General features: G+C 42.7%; 1 long non-coding RNA gene across 1 annotated transcript in view; it reads left to right on the forward strand.

The window, feature by feature from the left end:
- The first annotated feature begins 11,223 nt into the window (after nt 1-11,223).
- Nucleotides 11,224-23,845, forward strand: part of LOC135229356 (uncharacterized) — a 408,624-nt gene continuing 396,002 nt past the window's right edge. Inside the window, exon 1 of the long non-coding RNA XR_010320135.1 lies at nt 11,224-12,267. This is a non-coding gene — a long non-coding RNA (uncharacterized LOC135229356). The remainder of the gene's footprint in view (nt 12,268-23,845) is intronic.

The following is a 23,845-nucleotide window of genomic DNA, read 5'->3' on the forward strand; positions in this document are numbered from 1 at the left end:
TATCAAAAGAAGATAGAGAGAGGCAGAGTCAAGATTGCACAGTAGTCAGACACTTCCAGTGATCCCTCTTACAACAAAAACCAAAAAAAAAAAACAAAAAACAAAGACCTGAAAAAACAAGTGCAACAATTTTATACATGACAAGATAAGGGCCCTGAACATCAAAGGCAAAGTTAGGAAATCAGACTGAGTGGCAGGGGGAGGGAGACACGGTTCAGAAGTGGCGAGCAGTTGCTGGACCTGACGTGGTGAGAAATGGCACCCCTTGGACACAATCCCCTGGAGGGACACTGGCAGGGCTGGCAGTAGCATTCAGGATGCAGTTTCCTCAGGGGGAGACAGCAAGTCACACAGTCTACTCACAACTCCGGAACCAGAGAAGAGCAGTGTTGTTGGCAAAAGCTAAGTATTTGCATTCGTTTTACTGTGCGCTCAGCCCCCAAGACGGCTTCAGTAGCTGTAGATTTCCCTGCACCTGAGATAGGTGTTGCTGTGCAGCCTGAGCCGTTCTCCTGGCCTTGGAGAAGGAATAAATTAACAACTGGTGGAAAAGATAATCTGCCAGCTCCACTAAGCTGGGGAGCTCAGGACAGAAGAAGCTCCTTTCCAGGCACAAATGGTCCACGGACTTTAAATACCTTTCACCCCTGCATGGACCTGTGTAGGCCCATCTCGGGAGATTAGGCCCTTGTTACTGCAACGGTGTATGTGCTGGGTATCCAACTTCAACTGTTTTACCTTGCAGTGGAGAGGTGTGTTTTTGATGTTTGACACTGCTCTGCCTATTAAACAGGGTCCTCACCTACCTACATTGGTGGCCTGAGGAGTGGTGGCTCCACCCACATCATCTAGACACCCAAGACAGGGGTCCAAGGATAACAGGTGCCTCCCAGTCCTTACAACCAAAAGCATAGGGTGCCTGTGGTATAAATGCAGAACCCAGCTACCTGTGCACTATAGAAAACGGGTGCACTTTCCTCACAGACACTTGGGAGATGGTTGTCAGCCCCCTGCCTTTGTTCAGAGTGTGACCCCCTGATGCAACCAGATACCTGTGTCTCCAACAATCACCCCTCCCCATCTAAGACTATAGGACTTGATGACCTACAATTGATGACCAACTATCTAGACACCTGAGCTGAATCTATACAAGAAAAGTGAATGGACTCCTAGGCTCATATACCTGGTAACAGCTCGAGCCATCTGGTGACAGGACGTTAAATCTTGAAAGTTGCAAATGATCAAGCGAGCTCACTCAAGCACCCTATTTGGGCATATCAAAACAAAACAAAGCAAAAAGCTAGGATACAGTAGGCAAAAGTAAAATTATAAAATAAAATAACTTATGGATGGCTCAGAGACAGCAGTCAATATCAAATCACATAAAGAAGCAGACCATGATCACTTCAACAATCTCTCAAAACAAAGAATCAAGGAATCTTCCACATGAAGGTGTCTTCCTGGAATTACCAGACGTAGAATACAAAAGGTTAATATACAGAACTTTCAAGAGATCAGGGAGATCAGGCAAAGTGCAGAACAAGCCAAAGAACACACAGATAAACTAGATGAAGAAATTAAAAAGGCTACCCAAGAACATAAAGAAAAATTTAATAGGCTGCAACAATCCATAGAAAGAAAGCAATCAGGAATTCAGAAGATTGACAATAAAATTACAGAATTAGACAACTCAGTGGACAGAGGAACAGTATTGAGGAAATGGAAAGCAGAATTGGTGAGATTGAAGATAAATAACGTGGCACCAATATATTTGAAGAAAAATCAGATAAAACTATTTTTAAAAACATGAAGAAATCCTAAGAATCATGCGGGACTCTATCAAGAGAAATAACCTAAGAGTGAAGTATCAGATTAGGGAGGGTTAACAGAAAAAACAGAGAGAATTGTTGAAGATTTGTTGGCAGAAAATTTCCTTGATACCGTGAAAGATGAGCAGCAGATATCTATTCAAAATGCTCATTGAACCCCACATAAGGTAGATCTCAAAAGAAAGTCACCCAGACATATTATAAACAAACTTGCCAAAACCAAAGACAAAGAGAGAATTTTAAGAGCAGCTAGGAATAAACGAAAAGTCGCCTACAAAAGAGACTCAATAAGAATAAGCTCAGACTACTCGAGAGAAACCATGCAGGGAAGAAGGCAATGGGATGAGTTATATAAAGTAATGAAGGAAAAGATTTGCCAGCCAAGAATCATATACACAGCAAAACTGTCTCTCAAATATGAAGGTGAAATTAGGACATTTCCAGATAAACAGAAGATTAGGGAATTTGTAAAAAAAAAAAAAAAAAAAACCTACAAGAAATACTAAAGAGGGTTTTCTGGTTAGAAAATCAACAATATCAGATATCAACCCAAGACTAGAATGCAGGACAGAGCAACCAGATATCAACCCAGGTAGGGAAATCACAAAAATAAATCAAGATAAAAAAATGCTCAGAACAGGGAAACAGTGATGTTATTACGTAAAGGACGACAATACTAAAATAATAAAGAGGGACTGAAAAATGTAGTCATAGATCTTTCATATAGAGAGATAGTCAAGGGGTAGAGAGAAATAAAAGTTAGATTTAAACTTAGAAAAATAATGGCAAATATTAAGGTAACCAAAAAGGAGACTAACAATCCTACACATCAAAATAAAATACAAGAAAAACGTAACAACTCAGAAAAAAAAAATCAACAACGAATAAGAGGAAAAGACCACATACAGAGAAAAACTACTCAGTACAAAAAATTAAGCAGAAAAAAGAAACTCGACAACATACAAAAAAAGATATCAAAATGACAGCACAAAACTCATAACTACCAGAATTACACTGACTGTAAGTGGACTAAATGCACAAATAGAGACAGAGAGTGAAAGAATGGATTAAAAAACACGATCCATCTATACACTGCCTACAAGAGACACTCCTTAAAGACACAAACAAACTAAAACTCAAAGGATGGAAAAAATATATATCAAGCAAAAAAGAATCAACAAAGAGCAAGAGTGGCAATATTAATTTCTGACAAAATAGACTTTAAAGTTAAATTCACCGAAAAGGATAAGGAAGGACACTATAAAATGATTAAACAGACAATATACCAGGAGGATATCACCATATTAAATATTCACACACCCAATGACAGGGCTTCAAGATACATAAAACAAACTCTAACAGCATTGTAAAGTGAGATAGACAGCTCCACAACAATATTAGGTGACTTCAACATACCACTTTGGTGACGAACAGAACATTCAGAAAGAAGCTCAGTAAAGACATGGAAGATCTAAATGCCACAATCAATCAACTTGACTTCACATACATATACAGAACACTCCACCCAACAGCAGCCAAGTATACTTTCTTTTCCAATGCATATGGAACATTCTCTGGGAGAGACCACATATTAGGCAATAAAGCACACCTTAAAGAATCCAAAACATCAAAATATTGCAAAGCATCTTCTCTGACCATGAAGCTATAAAAGTAGAAATCAAAAACAAAACAAAAAAAAAAGCAGGGGAAAGAAATCAAACACTCAGAAACTGAGCAATACCTTGCTCAAAAACGACTGGGTTATAGAAGAAATTAAGGATGGAATAAAGAAATTTACAGTATCCAATGAGAATGAAAACACTTCCTACCAGAACCTTTGAGACACAGGTAAAGCAGTGCTCAGAGGTCAATTTATAGCAATACATGCACACATCCAAAAAGAAGAAAGGGCCAAAATCAAAGAATTATCCCTACAACTTGAAGAAATAGAAAGAGAGCAACAAAAGAAACCCTCAGGCATCAGAAGAAATTAAATAATAAAAAGTAGAGCAGAATTAAATGAAATAGAGAACAGAAAAAAAAATTGAAAGAGTTAACAAGACCAAAAGCTGGTTCTTTGAAAAAATTAACAAAATTGCTAAAACATTGGCCAAACGGACAAAAGAAAAACAGGAGAAGAAGCAAATTACCCAACATCACAACAGACCCAACTGAAATTAAAAGAATCATATCAGATTAGTATGAAAAATCATACTCTAACAACTTTGAAAACCTAGAAGAAATGGATGAATTTCTAGAAACACATTGCCTACCTAAACTAACAGAAACAGAGGTAGAACAGTTAAATAAACCCATAACAGAAGAAGAGGTTGAAAAAGGTAATTTTAAAAATTAAAAATCTCCCAACAACAACAACAAAAGCCCTGGCCCTGACAGCTTCCCTGGTGAGTTCTACCAAACTTTCAGGAAAGAGTTAACACTACTACTAGTAAAGGTATTTTAGAGCATTGAAAAAGATGAAATACTCCCAAACTCATTCTATGAAGCCAGCATATCCCTGTTACCAAAACCAGGTAAAGACACCACACACACACACACAAAAAAAAAACAAATTACAGACCTATATTCCTTACGAAATTAGATGCAAAAATCCTCAACAAAATTCTACCCAATAGAATTCAATAACATGTCAAAAAAAATAATTCACCAGGACCACGTGGGATTCATACTAGGTATGCAGGGATGGTTCAACATTAGAAGAACAATCGAAGTAATCCACCATATAGGTAAAACAAAGGACAAGAACCACATGATCTTATCAACTGATGCAGAAAAGGCATTTGACAAAGTCCAACACCCGTTCATGAGAAAAACTCTCAGCAAAATAGGAATTGAAGGAAAATTCCTCAACACAATAAAGGGCATTTATATAAAGCCAACAGCCAACATCACCCTTAATGGAGAGAGCCTGAAAGCATTCCCTTGAGATGGGGAACCAGACAAGGATGCCCTTTATCACCACTCTTATTCAACAGTATGCTGGAGGTCCTAGCCAGAGCAATTAGGCCAGATAAAGAAATAAAGGGCATCCAGATTGGTAAAGAAGAAATAAAAGTATCTCTATTTGCAGATAACACGATCTTATACAGAGAAAACCCTAAAGAATCCTCAAGAAAACTACTGAAACTAGTAGAAGAGTTCAGCAGAATATCAGGATACAAGATAAACCTACAAAAATCAGTTGGATTCCTCTACACCAACAAAAAGAACATTGAAGAGGAAATCACCAAATCAATACCATTTACAGTAGCCCCCAAGAAGATAAAATACTAGGAATAATTGTAACCAGAGACATAAAAGACCTATACAAAGAAAACTACAAGACACTACTACAAGAAACCAAAAGAGACTTACGTAAGTGGACAAACATACCTTGATCATAGACAGGAACTCTGAACATTGTAAAAATGTCTCTTCTACTGAAAGCGATCTATAGATATGCTGCAATTCCAATCCCAATTCCAAGGACATTTTTTAATGTGATGGAGAAACAAATCACCAACTTCATATGGAAGGGAAAGAGGCCCCAGATAAATAAAGCATTACTGAAAAAGAAGAACAAAGTGGGAGGCATCACGTTACCTGATTTTAGAACTTATTATACCGCCATAGTAGTGAAAACAGCCTGGTACCGGTACAGCAGCAGACACATAGACCAATGGAACAGAACTGAGAAACCAGACATAAATCCATTCACTTATTAGCTGATATTTGATAAAGGCTCAAAGTCAGTTAAATGGGGGAAAGATAGCCTCTTTAACAAATGGTGCTGGCATAACTGGATATCCCTCCACAAAAAAATGAAACAAGATCCATACCTCACACCATGCACAAAAACTAACTGAAATGGATCAAAGACCTAAATATGAAATCTAAAATGATAAAAATCATGGAAGAAAAAACAGGGACAACACTAGGAGCCCTAATAAAAAAAAAATATGTAGCATAAACAGTACAAAAAACATTGCTAACAATGTGCAAGCACCCAAAGAGAAAAGAGAACTCCTAAAAATCGAACACTTACGCTCAGCCCAAGCCTTCACCAGAAGAGTAAACTGATTACTTACAGAGTGGGAAACAATTTTTAGCTATAACATTTCCGATCAGCCTCTGATCTCTAAAATCTACATGATATTGCAAAAACTCAATAACAAAAAGACAAATAATCCATTTTAAAGATGGGCAAAGGATAGGAACAGGCACTTCAACGAAGAAGACATTCAGGCAGGTAACAGATACATGAGGAAATGCTCACAATCATTAGCCATTAGAGAAATGTAAATCAAAACTACAACGAGACACCATCTCACTCCAGCAAGGCTGCCATTAATGCCAAATCACAAAATAATAAATGTTGGAGAGGTTGTAGAGAGACTGGAACACTTATTCACTGCTGGTGGGAATTTAAAATGGTGCAGCCACTTTGGAGATCAATCTGGCACTTCCTTAAAAAGCTAGAAATACAACTACAATAGGATATGGCAATCCCACTCCTTGGAATATATCTTAGAGAAATAAGAGCCTTTATATGAACAGATACATGGACAACCATGTTCATTGCAGCACTGTTTACAATAGCAGAAAGATGGAAGTAACCAAGGTGCCCATCAACAGATGAATGGATAAATAAATTGTGGTGCATTCACACGATGGAATACTTCACACAGATCAAGAACAATGATGAATCCGTGAAATATTTCATAGCTTGGAGGAATCTGGAGGGCATTACGCTGAGTGAAATTAGTCAGTTGCAAAAGGACAAATATTGTATGAGACCACTATTATAAGAACTCAAGAAATAGTCTAAACAGAGAAGAAAATATTCTTTGATAGTTACGAGGGTGGGGAGAAAGGGAGGGAGAAGGATATTTGCAAATCTAGATAGTAGACAAGAACTATTTTAGGTGAAGGGAAAGACAACATACAATAAAGGAGAGGTCAGCATAAATGGACTAAATGAAAAGCAGATTCCTGAATAAACCAAATGCTCCAAAGGCCAGAGTAGCAGGGGCAGCAGTTGAGGGACCATGTTTTCAGGGGACATCTAGGTCAATTGGCATAATAAAATCTATTAAGAAAACATTCTGCATCCCACTTGGTGAGTGGCGTCTGCAGTCTTAAAAACACTATCAAGCGGCCATCTAAGATGCATCCATTGGTCTCAACCCACCTGGAGCAAAGGAGAATGCAGAACACCAAAGACACAAGGTAATTATGAGTCCAGAAGACAGAAATGGCCACATAAATCCAAGACTATATCAGCCTGAGACCAGACGAACTAGATGGTGCCTGTCTACAACCGAAGACTGCCCCGACAGGGAACGAAACAGGGCATCCCTGACGGAGCATGAGAGCAGTGAGATGCAGACCTCAAAGTCTCATAAAAAAAAATCAGACTTAGTGATCTGACTGAGACTAGAGGAACCCTGGAGGTCATGGTCCCCAGACCTTCTGTTGGCCCAAGACTGGAACCATTCCCAAAGCCAACTCTTCAGACAGGGATTGGCCTGGATTATAGGATAGAAAATGATAGTGGTGAGGAGTGACCTTCTTGTCTCAAGTGGACACATGAGACTATGTGGGCAGCTCCCGTTTGGAGGGGAGATGAGAAGGCAGAGGGGGACAGAAAGTAGCTGAAGGGACACAGGGAATTCAGGGCTGAGAGAAGAAGTGTGCTGTCTCATTAGTGGGAGAGGAACTAGGAGTACATAGCAAGCTGTATACAAATTTTTGTATGAGAGACTGACTTGATTTGTAAAGGTTCACTTAAAGCACACACACACAAAAGATGGAAAGAATACACAGAGTCACAGTACCAAAAGAAATGGTCGACTTTCAGTCGTTTCATGAGGTGGCATATGATGAAGAACTGGTAGTAGTGAAGCAAGAAGTCCAAGCTACACTGAAGACACTGGCGAAAAACAAGGCTCCAGGAGCTGACAGAACACCCACTGAGTTGTTTCAACAAACAGATGCAGCACTGCAGATGCTCACTCCACCATGCAAAGAAATTTGGAAGCTAGCTACCTGGCCAACAGACTGCAAGAGATGCATGTTTGTGTCCATTCAAAGAAAGGCGATCCAACAGACTGCGGAAGTTATCAAATGTAAATCATAGTATTAGTAAATATGGTAAACAAACAAACAAAGAAACTCTATCTATTCTACACTGAATATGACATTCTATCCCCAGGAGATCTAGTGAGTTTATGATGTTGTTGTTAGGTGCTGTTGGGTCAGTTCCAACACATAGCGACCCTGTGTACAACAGAACGGAACAGTGCCCAGCCCTGGGCCTTTCTCATTGCTACGTCTGAGCCCACTGTTGCAGCCACTGTCTCAATCTGTCTCATTGAGGATCTTTGTCTTTTTCACTGACCCTCTACTTTACCAAGCACGATGTCTTTTTCCAGGGACTGATTCCTCCTGATAATATGTCCAGAGTACGTGAGACCAAGTCTTGCCACCCACTTTTCTAAGGAGCATTCTGGCTGTACTTCTTCCAAGACAGGTGTGTTCATTCTTCTAGCAGTCCATGGTATATTCATTATTCTTCACCAACAACATAATTCAAGTTTCAGTTCTTTCGTCTTCCTTATTCATTGTCCAGCTTTAGCATGCATATGAGGTGACTGAAAATATCATGGCTTGGTTCAGGCACACCTTAGTCCTCAAAGTGACATCTTTGATTTTTAACACTTTAAAGAGGTCTTTTGTAGCAGATTTGCCCAATAAAATATGTCATTTGATTTCTCAAAGTGTGCTTCCATGGGTGGTGATTGTGGATCCAAGTAAGATGAAATCCTTGACGACTTCAGTATTTTCTCTGTTTATTGTGATTTTTTTATTGTTCCAGTTGTGAGGATTTTTGCTTTCTTTATGTTGAAGTGTAATCCATACTGAAGGCTGAAGTCTTTGATCCTCATCAGTAAGTGCTTCAAGTTCTCTTCACTTTCAGTAAGCAAGGTTGTGTCATCTGCATGTCTAGGCTGTTAACGAGTCTTCCTCCAATCCTGGTGCCCCTTCTTCTTCATATGATCCAGCTTCTTGGACTGTATGGATTATATGTTTTTTTAAAGACACTGAGTTTTTGGTAATTTACTATGGCAGCCCTAGAAAATGAATACAGAGCCCTTCACCAAGAACAAGTCAAGTTAGCACCAAAAATGCTCCTGTAAGGGTAGCCACGTAACATGAGACATGGCAGTTTTAAAAAGTATAAAGTAAAACTCTCAGCTTTGACAGACAAAGGGCTCCTCTAAGACTAAGTTCATTGCTGTTGAGTCGATTCTATCTCATAGCAACCCTAAAGGACAGAGTAGAATTGACCCATAGGGTTTCCAAGGAGTGACTGGTAGATTCGAACTGCTTGAATAAGTATTGTGAAAAAATACAACCCTGACACACAACTTTTCTGAGCTTAGTATTAAAACAAAACAAAACAAAAAGAAGTCGCTATCGAGTGGATTCTCACTCATAGGGACCGTACAGGACAGAGTAGAGCCCCCCCACAGGGTTTCCAAGGAGCGACTGGTAGATTCAAACTGCAGACCTTTTGGTAGCAGCCAAATGCATAACCACTGCACCACCAGTGGCTTTCAAATCAGCTATAGGCTGATGATCTCCAAATTCTTAGAACCTGGAAAACTATTCTACCTCAGAGTGGTATCCACAGCTGGGAACTGTTCTCCACACTTGGATGACCTCAGACATCCAAATCTAACATGTCCAGAAAAAATCTTTTGGTCATTTTCTCAAGTTTGTTCCTCCATGGTTTTCCACATGGTAGAGAATGGCTCTGGTGACCATGCGCTCATGGTAGCCTGAATTCCAGAAGTCACCTTTGATTCTCCATTCCCCTCATCCCATACGTCTGATCGACCAGCAGTTCTTGGCAGCTCAAGCTCCAAAGTACACCTCAAGCCTGTCCACTGTTCCCACCTGCACTTCCACCATCACTCCTCACCCTGACCACTGCAGAAGCATCCTGACCGGTCCTCTGTATTTGCTGTCTTCAAGTTCTCCTGGGCTACAGTTAATTCCTGGGACACATTCTTTCTCAAGATCATTGAACAATAGAAGGAGAAGGGCATTTAGTTGTATGCTACCTCCTCCGCTTGAGCTGCATGCCCCTCAGAAATCACTTTTCACTGTCCACTCTATAATGTCTCTATTCCAATTTCCTGTCTTTGGCCGCACTGCTTTGATAGCGTGCATGCATGTTTGCTTCAGGGGTCATGTAGACAGCTGCTTGGAGGAATTTTTCTTAGTACAATCATGGTTGTGTGCCATCAAGAGATTCTGACTCATATCAACCCTGTATGACAACTTAGAACTGCTTCACAAGGTTTCCTAGGTTGCGGCTTTTTATGGTGCAGCCCCGGTGGCACCGTGGTTAAGAGCTCGGCTGCTAACCAAAGGGTGGACAGTTCAAATCCACCAGTTGCTTCTTGGCGGAAATACATGGCAGTCTGCTTCTGTAAAGACTTATAGTCTTAGAAACCCTATGGGGCAGTTCTACTCTGCCCTATAGGGTCACTACGAGTCTGAATTGATTCAACAGCAACTGGTTTGGATTTTGTTTGGTTAGAATCTTTATGGGAGCCCATCTCCAGATCTTTTCAACCCCTGAGCTGGTGGGTTCCAACGGCCCACCTTTCAGTTAGCCAAGCACTTAACCGTTGCACCTCCAATACTTAACTCTGCACGCGAGAGGGCCCTCTCCTGACGTCTCCCGTCTCCTCACCCCGCACACCTTGGCGTTGTCCTTGCTTCTAGACCCCACCCTCCCCTCTGGAGGCCCAACCCCCCCACGCCGGCCCCCCACCCGGGCCGCTGGGCCGGGCCAGCAGCCATGTTCCTCGCCCTCCAGCCAGTTACTCACAGAAGCGCCCGGACGGGTGGTGAGGGGCCCGGGCCGGATGGCGCGCCTTATAGCGGACGGTGTTCGTGCTGCTTTCCGTGCGTGTTTTCTGAAAGGTATGAAACTCCGGCAGGTGGGTGGAGGGACCCGCTCGCAGACTGAACAAGCCCGGCCCCTCGAAGGTGTGGAGGGAAGGCGCCAGGAGGGCAGGTTCCAGTGCCAGCACCCCGTGGGCTCCAGAGGTTGGAGAGTCCGGAAGTTGGTTTAGCAGCTGGCATCGCCCCCTCCGGCGTACCCCGACCCGAGTGATCCCCAGGGGCGGATGCGGCGCGGGGGCGGGCGGACGCAGCCACTCTATGGGCTGCGAGAGGGAGCCTCTGGCCCGGGAGACGCAGCTGGTCTGCGAAATTTGCATCCCCATGGATTTGCGGGGGGCGGGGGTGGGGGTCCAGCCGCGGGGTCCAGCTGCGGAGTGCCCTCGGGCCTGGGGGCTTGAAGGGCTTGGGGAGAAAGGCCGTGTCCAGGGCTGCGCCCAGGTCCCTACTCTGCCCGGGGCGGGTTTGCGGGCCAAGCTGGGTGATGGGCTCCTGCCCCCTCCGCCCCCTACCTGCTCCCTGTGCCAGGGGAGAAACCAAGGCCCAGAGTTCACCCGGGGGCGGTGAGATTCCAGACTGAGGAGGGGGCACTCGCCCCCGTTCGTCGTCCCACCCCCACCAGACTCCGTAGGGTGCCAGGGACGGGGAGAGAGCGATCCCCCGCCCAAGGCCCCGCTGCCCCTTACTGTTTTGGGCGCTGTGCCTGGGAGGCTGAGGCACCCCGCGCCCTCGCCCGCGCCCAGCTGGTCTACTCTCGGGGCTGGGGCGTCGGCGCGGCCCCGGCCGCACCTGGAAAGGAAGGGGTCTTGGGAATCTCTGGAGCAGCGTGGGGACCCTACTCCTTGTGGAAGCAGCGATTCAGTGTGTGTTAACAGTGTGGATGCCGGTCCCGCTCCCCCTCTGGGTGGCGGGGGTGGGGGTAGCAGGAAGGGGTCTTGAGCAACCATGTTGTTTGTTAACTTAAACGTTTGTGCGGCGCTGTGTACCGGTCGCTGTGGACGCGATCTCTGGTGCTGAGGGGATTTGAGGGTTCCTCACACTGGCGGGATTTGGAGCCTCTACCCTGGTGGCAGTGGGTTTAGTGGGTTACCCTGGTGGCTAGTGGTTAAGTGCTAAGGCTGCTAGCCAAAAGGTTGGCAGTTTGAATCCACCAGGCGCTCCTTGGAAACTCTGTGGGGCAGTTCTACTCTGTCCTATAGGGTCGCTATGAGTCAGAATTGACTCGATGGCCACAGGTGTGGTTTTTTTTTTTTTTTTAGGTTGGAGATTAGGTGTCTCTCGGGCTGACATTTGAAGGTCTGGAGCTGGCCGTTTATGAGGGTTTATAAGGGTTTTAAGTGCTCCGGCCATGGGCACCAACCCGATCTTCCAGCCCCTGCGGACGGACCGCCTCCCCCGCCCCGGGGGGATTGGCTGCTCTGGGACCCCGAGCCCAGAGGGCGGTGAGAAGCTGACAAACGTGAGTGATTGCCCTGCAGGCTCCAGTCGGCGGGGCAGCCCTGCTCACATGGTCTCAATACGGGCAGTCGGGCAGTGGGCTTCGTGCCTGGGGAGTGGTTTCCGAATGTTCCCTGGTGTCCCCCCACCCCGTGTGGGGCGACAACTCTCCCCTGGGCGGGGACCTAGTAGAGGCCTGCAGGGCATCAGGGTATGGAGGGGCAGAGCTTGGGCGGGGAGGGCACGGCCCTGCAGGTTCCTCTACGTGAGCACGGCGGGGGGGTTGCGGGTCGTGAAGGCTGGGCCTGGTCGAGGACCCACTAGGTCTTGCAGAAGGAGTGGGTTAGGATAATCATAGCATTAATGGGAGTATTGAGAGAGCGCCCTGGGGCGTTGGGTCCCTCGGGAAGAAAAGCTTCTGCTATCCCCACTGGAGCGGTACCCAGGTCGTCCCGGCTTAGGTCCAGGAGGTTCCCATGCACGGAGGGCCTGGTGGGCAGAACAGAACCGGCGGTGCGCGCGCCCTCTCGCGCCCTTGCGCCGAATCGCTGAAGTTCAGTGTCAGGCGATTCTAAGCCATGGTTCTGGAACTCAATAGTGAAGCAGAGCAAATGATGCAGTGCCTTGATGGGACCGGTGGAGACAACAAGAAGCAAAGCACAGCGGAAACTTCAAAATTCCACCGAGTGTTAGTAGGATTTGGAGGGAGAAAATAGACGGAGACTCGAGAGGCCCAGAGATGCAGAAGGGTTAGAGGATTAGGGTTAGGGGTTAGGGTTTGGTGTTAGGGGTCCAGGTTTGGGGGTTAGAGGTTTGGGAGTTAGGTTTAGGGGTATAGGTTTTAGGTGGTTGGGGGTTGGGTTAGAGCTGGGGTTACTAGGCTCGGGCACAAGTGGTTTAGGGTTATGGTTAGGGTTGGAGTGAGGCTGAGGTTGATTCCCCAGTCTTGTGTACCGTCTCTTCCTTCACCAGAGTTACCACATATCTGTTGTTTGGTTGGAAACCCTGATGGCGTAGTGGTTAAGAGCCACCGGTGCTAACCAAAGGTCTGCAGTTCGAATCCACCAGGCACTCCTTGGAAACTCTATGGGGCAGTTCCAATCTGTTCTATAGGGTCTCTATGAGCTGGAATCTACTCGACGGCAGTGGGTTTCGTTGTTTTGGTTATTGTTTAGTTAGCTTTTCTCTACCCACTCCGTCTCCTTGGTGAACATCAAGGATTGTTTCTGTGCGTAAATGTTTTCATGAATTTTTATGATAGTGGTCTCTCACTGTATATGTCGTTTTGTGATTGACTTAGTCAGTATGATGCGCCCCAGATTCATCCATGGTGTGAGATGTTGCGGAGATTCATCATTGGTCTTTATTGTCGTGTAGTGTTCCACTGTGTGTATGTACCGTAGTTTGTTTATCCGTTCCTCCATGGATGAGCACTTAGGTTGTTTCCATCTTTTTGTTACTGTGAATAATGTTGCAGTGAACACGGGTGTGCATATGTCTATTCCTGTGACTGCTCATGGAAACCCTGGTGGCTAGTGGTTAAGTGCTACTGCTGCTAACAAAAAGGGTTAGGGTTTGGGGTTAGGGATATTAGGGTTAGGGTTGTTAGAGTTAGGGTCCTTAGGGTTTGGGGTTAGAGTTTAGGGTTAGGGTTTTTCGGTTAGGGTTTTTGGGTTGGGGTTATGTGTTAGGGTTAGGTTTAGGGTTTGAGGTTAGAGTTTGAAGTTACAGGTTAGGTGTTAGGGGTTGCAGTTTAGGGTTTTGGGGTTTAGTCATTAGGGTTTGGGTTAGGTTTTAGGGTTTAGGGTTTAGGTTTAGGGTTGGGTTTGGTGTTGGGTTTGTTTAGGATATGTGGTTTGAGGTTAGAGGGTGGGTGTTAGAGGGTTGGGGTTTAGAGGGTTGGGGGTTAGAGATTGAAGGAGTTAGAGGGTGAGGGGTTAGAGGGTGAGGGGTTAGAGGTTGAGAAGATTATAGAGTGAGGGAGTGAGAAGGTGAGGGTGTGAGGAGGTGAATGTTAGGGTTTAGGGCTAGAGGGTTTAGGCTTAGGGTTCAGAGGCTTAGGGTTAGGGGGTTAGGGTTTCAGGGTTCAGAGGTTGGGGTTGGTGTTGTGGTTAGGGTTAGAGGTTTAGGGTTAGAGGTTTAGGGTTAGAGGATTAGGGGTATGGTTTAGAGGTTTAGGGTTAGGGGTTAGGGCTAGGGTTTAGGGATTCAGGTTTAGGGGTTTGGGATGGGTTTGGGGTAAGGTGTTAGGGTTAGGGTTAGAGGGTTAGGTTTAGGGCTTAGGGCTTAGAGTTTAGGGTTTTAGGACTTAGCTTTTAGGGCTTACGGCTTAGAGCCTAGGATTTAGGGCTTAAGATTTAGAGTTTAAGGCTCAGAGTGAGGGCTGGGGGCTGGGGTTAGAGTTTAGGGTTAGGGTATTAGGGTTAGAGGGTTAGATAGTTAAGCGTTTAAGTTTAGGGGTTAGTGGTTGGGGTTAAGGGTGTTAGTGTATAGGGTTTTGACGTTTAGGGTGTTAGGTTTAAATGTGTTAGGGCTAAGGGTGTTAGGGTTTTAAGTGTTATGGTTTAGGGTTTATGGTTAAGTGATAGGGTTAGGCTTAGGCTCATTGTTAGGTTTAGGGCTAGGGATTTGAGGTTTAGAGTTTGGAGCTGGGTTTGGGGGTTGGGGTTAGGTTTAGGGCTAGGGTTAGAGGATTAGGTTTAGAGGGTTAGGGTTCTGGGTTAGGGTTTCAGGTTAGCATTAGAGGGTTAGGGTTCGAGGGTTAGTGTTAGGGTTGTTAGGGTTAGAGAGGCTAGGGGTTAGGGTTAGGTGTTAGGGTTTAGGGTTTATGGTTAGGCTTAGGGTTTGGGCTTTGGGGTTTGAGGTTTGGGTTTAGGGTTTGGGGCTTAGAGTATAGGGTTTAGAGTGTAGGGTTTTGGTGTGTAGTGTTTTGGGGTGTAGGTGTTTAGGTTGTAGGGTTTAGGGTATAGGGGTTAGGGTTTGGGTTAGGGTTAGAGTTTAGGGCCTTGGAGGTTAGGACCTAAGGGCTTAGGGTCTTAGGGGCTTTGGGGCTCATGGCTTAGGGGCTAGAGTTAGAGGGCTAAGGCCAGAGGGCCAGAAGGCCAGAGGGCCAGGGTTATGGTTTGATTCCTGGCTGGCAATTTTTTTCCTTCAATATTTTGTATAAGTCATCCCATTGCCTTCTTGCCTCCATGATTTCTGCTGAGTAGTCCAAGTTTATTATTATTTACTCTCCTTTGTTGGTGACTTCCTTTATCCCTAGCCTCTCTTTAAGTTCTCTTTATATTTGATTTTGGCAAGTTTGATTATTATATGTCTCGGTCACTTTCTTTTGAGATCTACCTTATGTGGAATTCGATGAGCATCTTTCATGATATCAGGGAAGTTTTCTGCCAAAAAATCTTCAACAGTTCCCTCTGTATTTTCTGTTAGCCCTCCCTGTTCTGGTACTCCAATCACTCATAGTTATTTCTCTTGATAAAGTCCCACATGATTCTTTGGATTTCTTCATTTAAAATTCTTTTATCTGCTTTCTCTTGAAATATATTAGTCCCAAGAGATTTATCTTCAATCTCAGTAATTCTGCCTTCCAGTTCTTCAATTGTGCTCTTCTTAGTTTCTATTGAGTTTTCTAACTCTGTAATTTTATTTTTAATCTTCTGAATTTCTGCTTGCAGTCTCTCTGTGGTTTCTTGCAGCTTATTAAATTTTTAATTATGTTCTTGAGTAACCTTTTTAATTTCTTCAGCTGCTTTATCTTTGTGTTCCTTGGCTTGTTCTGCATTTTGCCTCATTTCCTTCCTGATGTCTTTAAGAGTTCTGTATATTAATCTTTTGTATTCTGCGTCTGGTAATTCCAGGATTGCACCTTCATCCAGAAGATTCCTTGAGTCTTTGTTCTGAGTGCTTGTTGAAGCAATCATGGGTGAGCTTCTTTTTTTTATTATTTTAATAATTTTTATTGTGTTTTAAATGAAAGTTTACAAATCAAGCCAGTCTCTCACATAAAAACTTATACACAACTTGTTACATATTCCCAATTACTTTCCCCCCAATGGGACAGCCCACTCCCTCCTTCCACTCTTTCTTTTCGTGAGCATTTTGCCAGTTTCTAAGCCCCTCTACCCACCCATCTCCTTTCCAGGCAGGAGATGCCAACATTGTCTCAAGTGTCCACCCAAACCAAGTAGCTCATGCCTCACCAGCATCCCTCTCCAACCCATTGTCTAGTCCAATCCACGTCTGATGAACTGGCTTTGGGGATGGTTCCCGTAGTGGGTAAACGGAAGTTGTGGGGGCCATGATCACTGGGCTCCTTCCAGTCTCAGTCAGACCATTAAGTCTGGTCTTTTTATGAGAATCTGGGGTCTGCATCCCACTGTTCTCCTGCTCCCTCAAGGGATCTCTGTTATGTTCCCTGTCAGGACAGTGATTGGTTGTGGCTCGGCACTATCTAGTTCTTCTGGTCTCAGGATGATGTAGTCTCTAGTTCATGTAGTCCTTTCTGTCTGTTGGGCTCATTATTATCTTATGTTCTTGGTGTTCTCCATTCTCCCTTGATCCAGGTGGGTTGAGAATCATTGATGCATCTGAGATGGCTGCTTGCTAGCATTTAATATCCCAGATGCCACTCTTCAAAGTGGGATGCAGAATGTTTTCTGAATAGATTTTATTATGCCAGTTGACTTAGATGTCCCTTGAAACCGTGGTCCCCAAACCCCTGCCCCTGCTTTGCTGACCTTTGAAGCATTCAGTTTATTCAGGAAACTGCTTTGCTTTGGGTTTAGTCCAGTTGTGCTGACCTCCACTGTGTTGAGTGTTGTCCTTCCATTCACCCAAAGTAGTTCTTGTCTATCTCTTTAGTAAATACCCCTCTCCTACCCTCCCTCCCTCCCCCCTCTCGTAACAACAAAGGAATATGTTCTTATCAGTTTAAACTATTTCTCAAGATCTTATAATAGTGGTCTTATACAATATTTGACCTTTTGCAACTAATTTCACTCAGCATAATGCCTTCCAGGTTTCTCCATGTTATGAAATGTTTCACAGATTCATCACTGTTCTTTATTGATGTGTAGTATTCCATTGTGTGAATATACCATAATTTATTTATCCATTCATCCATTGATGGGCACCTTGGTTGGTTCCATCTTTTTGCTCTTGTAAACACTGCTGCAATAAACATAGATGTGCATGTATCTGTTTGTGTAACAGCTCTTATTTCTCTAGGATATATTCTGAGGGGTGAGATTGCTGGGTTGTATGGTAGTTCTATTTCTAGCTTTTTAAGGAAGCGCCAAATTGATTTCCAAAGTAGTTGTATACCATTTTACATTCCCACCAGCAGTGTATAAGTGTTCCACTGTGTCAATCCCCCTCATTGAGGGTCACCCTCTTTTCCGCTGACCCTGTACTCTGCCAAGCATGACGTCCTACTCCAGGGACTGATCCCTCCTGACAACATATCCAAAGTATATAAGATGCAGTCTCGCCATCCTTGCCTCTAAGGAGCATTCTGGCCGCACTTTTTCCCAAACAGATTTGTTCGTTCTTTTGGCAGTCCATGGTATATTCAATATTCTTCACCAACACCACAATTCAAAGGCGTCAACTCTTCTTCGGTCTTCCTTATTCATTTTCCAGCTTTCACATGTATATGATGTGATTGAAAATAGCATGGCTTGCGTCAGGCGCACCTTAGTCTTCAGGGTGACATCTTTGCTCTTCAACACTTTGAAGAGGTCCTTTGCAGCAGATTTGCCCAATGCAATGTGTCTTTTGATTTCTTGACTGCTGCTTCCATGGCTGTTGATTGTGGATCCAAGTAAAATGAAATCCTTGACAACGTCAGTCTTTTCTCCATTTCTCATGATGTTGCACGTTGGTCCAGTTGTGAGGATTTTTGTTTTCTTTATGTTGAGGCGTAATCCATACTGGAGGCTGTGGTCTTTGATGTTCATTAGTAAGTGCTTCAAGTCCTCTTCACTTTCAGCAAACAGGGTTGTGCCATCTGCATAATGAAGGTTGTTAATGAGCCTTCCTGCAATCCTGATGCCCCGTTCTTCTTCATATAGTCCAGATTCTCGTATTATTTGCTCAGCATACAGATTAAATCGGTATGCTGAAAGAATACAACCCTGACGCACACCTTTCCTGACTTTAAACCAATCAGTATCCCCTTGTTCTGTCTGAACAACTGCCTCTTAATCTATGTAAAGGTTCCTCATGAGCACAATTAAGTGTCCTGGAATTCCCATTCTTCCCAGTGTTATCCATAGTTTGTTATGATCCACACAGTCGAATGTCTTTGCATAGTCAATAATACACAGGTAAACATCTTTCTGGTATTCTCTGCTTTCAGCCAGAATCGATATGGTTTCAGCTATGATATCCCTCCTTCCATGTCCTCTTCTGAATCCTGCTTAAATTTCTGGCAGTTCCCTGTCAATGTACTGCTGCAGCTGCTTTTGAATGATTTTTAGCAGAATATTACTTGCATGTGATATTAATGATATTGTTTGATAATTTCCACATTTGGTTGGATCACCTTTCTTAGGAATAGGCGTAAATATGGATCCTTTCCAGTTCGTAGGCCAGGTAGCTGTATTCCATATTTCTTGGGATTAGACAAGCGAGCGATTCCAGTGCTGCATCCATTTGGTGAAACGTCTCAGTTGGTATTCCATCAATTCTTGGAGGCTTTTTTTTCTCACCAATTCCTTCAGTGCAGCACGGACTTCTTCCTTCAGTACCATTGGTTGCTGATCATATGCTACTTCCTGAAATGGTTGAAGACCGACCAATTCTTTTTGGTATAGTGACTGTGGGTATTACTTTCATCTTCTTTTGATGCTTCCTGCGTCATTTAATATTATACCTGTAGAATCCTTCAGTATTGCAACTCAAGAGTTGAATTTTTTTGTCAGTTCTCTCAGCTTGAGAAATGCTGAGTGTGTTCTTCCCTTTTGGTTATCCATCTCCAGATCTTTACACATGTCATTATAATACTTTTTCTTCTCAAGCCACCCTTTGAAATCTTCTGTTCAGCTCTATTACTTCATCATTTCTTCCGTTCACTTCAGCTACCTGACATTCAAGAGCAAGGTTCAGAGTCTCTTCTGACATCCGTTTTGGTCTTTTCTCTTTCCTGTCTTTTAAAGGACCTCTTGCTTTCTTCATGTGTGATGTCCTTGATGTCATTCCACAACTCGTCTGGTCTTCAGTCATTAGCGTTGAACACGTAAAATGTATTCTTGAGGTGGTCTCTAAATACAGGTGAGATATACTCAAGGTCGTACTTTGGCCCTTTTTGACTTATTCTAATTTTCTTCAGTTTCAACTTGAACTCCCATGTGAGCAATTGACAGTCTGTTTCACAATCGATCCCTGGCCTTGTTCTGACTGATGATATGAGTTTTCCCATCTTCTCTTTCCACAGATGTAGTCAGTTTGATTCCCGTGTATTCCATCTGGTAAAGTCCACGTGTATAGCTCCCGTTTATGTTGGTGGAAAAAAATATTTGCAGTGGATGAGTCACTGGTCTTGCAAAATTCTTTCATGAGATTTCTGGCATCATTTCTATCAGCAATGCTGTGTTTTCCAACTACTTTTCCTTCTTTGTTTCCAACTTTAACATTCTAATGACCGGTAATTATCAATGCATCTTGATTGCATGTTTGATCAATTTCAGGCTGCAGAAGTTGTTTAAAATCTTCAATTTCTTTGTCTTTGGCATTAATGGTTGGTGCATAAATTTGAAGAGTCATATAAACTGGTCTTCCTTGTAAGTGTATGGATATTAGCTATCAGTGACAACATTGTACTTCAGGCTAGATCTTGAAATGTTCTCTTTGATGATTAATGTAACGTCATTCTTTTGACTCTGGTGGAATATCCATGTTTGTAAGACCGCTCACAGACTGTTTCACCAGAGAGTTTTCTGGTACTGCAATATCTACCACTAATCTCTGTGATCCCTGTGAATTGGCAAAATAAGAATAGCGCTATAGATTTCTTCCAAATACAGAAAACATAATTATGAAAATGTTCTTGCTATTGATTATATTCTTTACTAATCTGTTCCTATGGGATTTTTGGTACTTCACTTGAAAAATGAGTCCATGGTACTCTGTTGTGATTGTTTACTTTGTGTGGCCTTTCTAGCCATGGTCTTATAACATCCACCCTGGTGCTTGGGCAGGACTGTGTGATAGGGTAATTGTGGCTCACCAAGGGGATTGTTTAGTTTTCCCTTCAAAGAGCACCAGTTCCAGAGCAAAGAGGAGGATTCAACTCCCATCAAGGAAGAACAGCCAGGAGCTGAGCGTATATTATAGACCTGAGATCCCTGCACTGAGAAGCTCCTAGAAGCAGGAGACTGAGATAGAGAGAGGAAGCTGTAACCCTGAAGACGGTAAGATGCCATGGCAGGAGAGACCAAGCAACAGGGACCCGGCTATAGGAGATGATGGCCCAGGGAGAAGGAAAGCTGAGTGCCTTCGGAGAGAGGCCCAAGGCCAGGCAGAGTCACACCTATGAGCACAGGAGGGAAGAGGCTGTCCTGATATAGAAGAACTGTATTCTGAGTGTCTTTGAGCCTGAGCTATAACTGTTACTTCCCTAATAAACCCCATAATCGTGAATATGGACTATGAGTTCTGTGTGGCCATTGTAATGAGTTATTGAACCCAGCAGAGAAGTGCTGTGTGAGGGACAGTTGGTGTCATAGTAGTGAAGATGGTGGAGAGAGGATAGTTTTTTCACCAATGCCTTCAATGCAGCTTCGATTTCTTCCTTTTATACCATCAGTTCTTGATCTTATGCTACCTCTTGAAATGGTTGAAAATTATCCAGTTCTACTGCAGTAACTATATTAATATCAGATAAATTATACTTCAGAAAAAGGAGTATTATTGGGAATAAGTAGGGACATAACATAATAAAGGTTCAATTCTCCAAAAAGATACAACAATCCTAAATGTGTATGTATTTAACAACAGGGCTCCAAAATACAAAAACTGATAAATCTGAAAGGGGAAATGGACAAATACGCATTTATAATTGATATCAGTACTTTTCTATCAATAATTAATAGAGCCCTGCTGGTTGAAGTCCAAAGCATCTGTGTGATGTCTATGTGTGTGTATGTGTGTATGTATGTATATAGTATAATGACAAGTAATACAGAAATAAATAGAGATGTTGTAGTCCTTGGGAGGTGCAAACGGTTAATGCATTCAGCTGCTAACCAAAATGTTGGAGGTTTGAGTCCACTCAGAGGGACTTCAGAAGAAAGGCTTGGTGATCTACTTTTGAAAAATTAGTCACTGAACTGACACACTTGTGTGTCACTACTACTCTGACTCATGGGGGGAGGGGTTACCATGAGTCAGATCAGCTTGATAGCAATCGAATGATTTTTTTTTTTCATTCTGCCAATGTTTGCCCTTTAATTGGTATCTTAGGCTGGGTTCTCTAGAGAAGCAAAACCAGTGAGATATATATATACATATATATTTATATGTAAATAGATTTATATCAAGGAAATGGCTCACGAGGCTGTAGAGGCTGGTAAGTCTCAAGTCCATGGGTCAGGCTGGTAGCTTCTCCTGACTCACACAGATGCAGGGACTGCAGAACTCAAGATCTGCAGGTCATACAACAGGTCTGTGGCTCACAGGCTGCAAAGGCTGACAAATCTCAAGATCGGCAGGTAAGCTGGCAGGTCGTGGCTCACAGACTGCGGAGGCTGATGAATCCCAAAATTGGAAGGTAAGCTGAGAGTTCAAGTCCCAAAAACTTGAGATCAGATGAAGAGGAGCCAGCTGCAGGATTCAGAGTGAGCAAAAGCTCAAGAGCCTTGCCAGAAAGTCCACCTATATTGGATGCAGTCCACACCCCTGAGGAAACTCCCTTACATCTGATTGGCTACTCACAGCAGATCCCATCATGGAGGTAATCACATTATGTCACATCTCATCATGGAAATGATTGCATCGTTATACGACTGCTAAACTACAAGATAACTGCCAAAGCACTGAAAATCATGGTCCGACAAAGTTGACACACAACTTTAATGATCCCAATTGTGAATTTAATCTATTTATATTTAAAGCGATTAATGATAAGGAAGGACTTATATCTTCTACTTTTGTAGTAGGTGTTATATGTATTTTGTTTCTCATTTTCTTGACTACTGTCCACTTTTGTGTTTGACTGATTTTTTTCAAGTGTACAATTTTGATCCTCTCCTTTTTTCCTTTCCTGATATTTTTTAGCTTCTTAGTGGTGACCATGAGGATTACAATTAATATTTTATATTTATAACAATCTTCTTTTAATTAATACAAATTTAGCTTCAACAGTATAGAAAATTCTGCTTTTATTCAGCTCAGTTACCACCCCTACTTATGTTGCTGGTACAAGAATTGCATCTTTATACATTGTGTGTCCATTAAGAGAGATGTGTAATCATTTTTATGCATTCGTGCTTTAAATCATATATGAAAAAAAGAGAGGCGTGATATAAAAATATTACTGACTTTGTTTTATCTAAGTAGTTACCTTTACAGAGTCTTTGTTTCTTTTTATGGCTTCCAGTTACTGTCTAGTGTCCTTCCATGCCAGCCAGAATGATTCCCTGTAGCATTTCTCATAAGGCAGTTCTGCTGCTAACACACTCCCTCAGGTTTTGTGTATCTGGGCATGTCTTAATTTCGCCTTCATTTTTGAAAGATAGTTTTGCTAGATATTGAAATCTTGGTTCATAGTTTTGTTTCTGTATTTTTTTTCCAGTATCTTAACTACATCATCCCACTATTTTCTTGTCTCAATGGTTTCTGATGAAAAATCAACAGTTAAACTTGTTGAGACTCTCTTGTACCTTAGGAGTCACTTATCTCTTTCTGCTTTCAAGTTTCTGTCTTCATCTTTTGACATTTTGATTGTGTCTGTCTGTGGATATCTATGTATTTATCGTCCTTTGAGTTTATTGAGCTTCTTGGATATCCAGATGACATTTGGGAAACTTCCAGTCATTACGCTTTCAAATATTCTTTCTGTCCTTTCATCTTTCTTTCCTTTCTGGGACTCCCTTAATGAGTATATTGGTATGCTTGATGTTGTCCCGCAGGTCCCTTAGGCTCTGTTCGTTCTCTTCATTCTTTTTCCTTTATGCTCCTCAGTTAGAACAATTTCAGTTGTGCTTTTTCAAGTTTACATTTTCCTGCTTTCTTGCTCAAATCTGCTGTTGAGCTCCTCTGATGAAAATTTTATTTCAGCTATTCTGCTTTTCAGCTCTATAATTTCTATTTGGTTCTTTTGTATAATATTTCTTTATTAATATTTTCTACTTGTTCATACATTCTTCTCCTGATTTCCTTTTTTTGTGTGTGTGTCTATGGTTTCTTTAGCTCTTTGAGGAAATTTAAGACAATTGGTTTAAATTCTTTGTCTAGTAATCCCAATATCTGTGTTTCCTTAGGGATGCTTTCAGTTCATTTCTCTTCTTTCTTTCTTCTTAACAAATGAACCATCCTTTTCTTTTTTCTTTTTATGACTTAAAATAGTGTGTTGCAAACTGGATATCTTAAATATTATA

The sequence above is a fragment of the Loxodonta africana genome, unplaced genomic scaffold, assembly GCF_030014295.1.
Source record: "Loxodonta africana isolate mLoxAfr1 unplaced genomic scaffold, mLoxAfr1.hap2 scaffold_28, whole genome shotgun sequence".
NCBI lineage: Eukaryota > Metazoa > Chordata > Mammalia > Proboscidea > Elephantidae > Loxodonta > Loxodonta africana.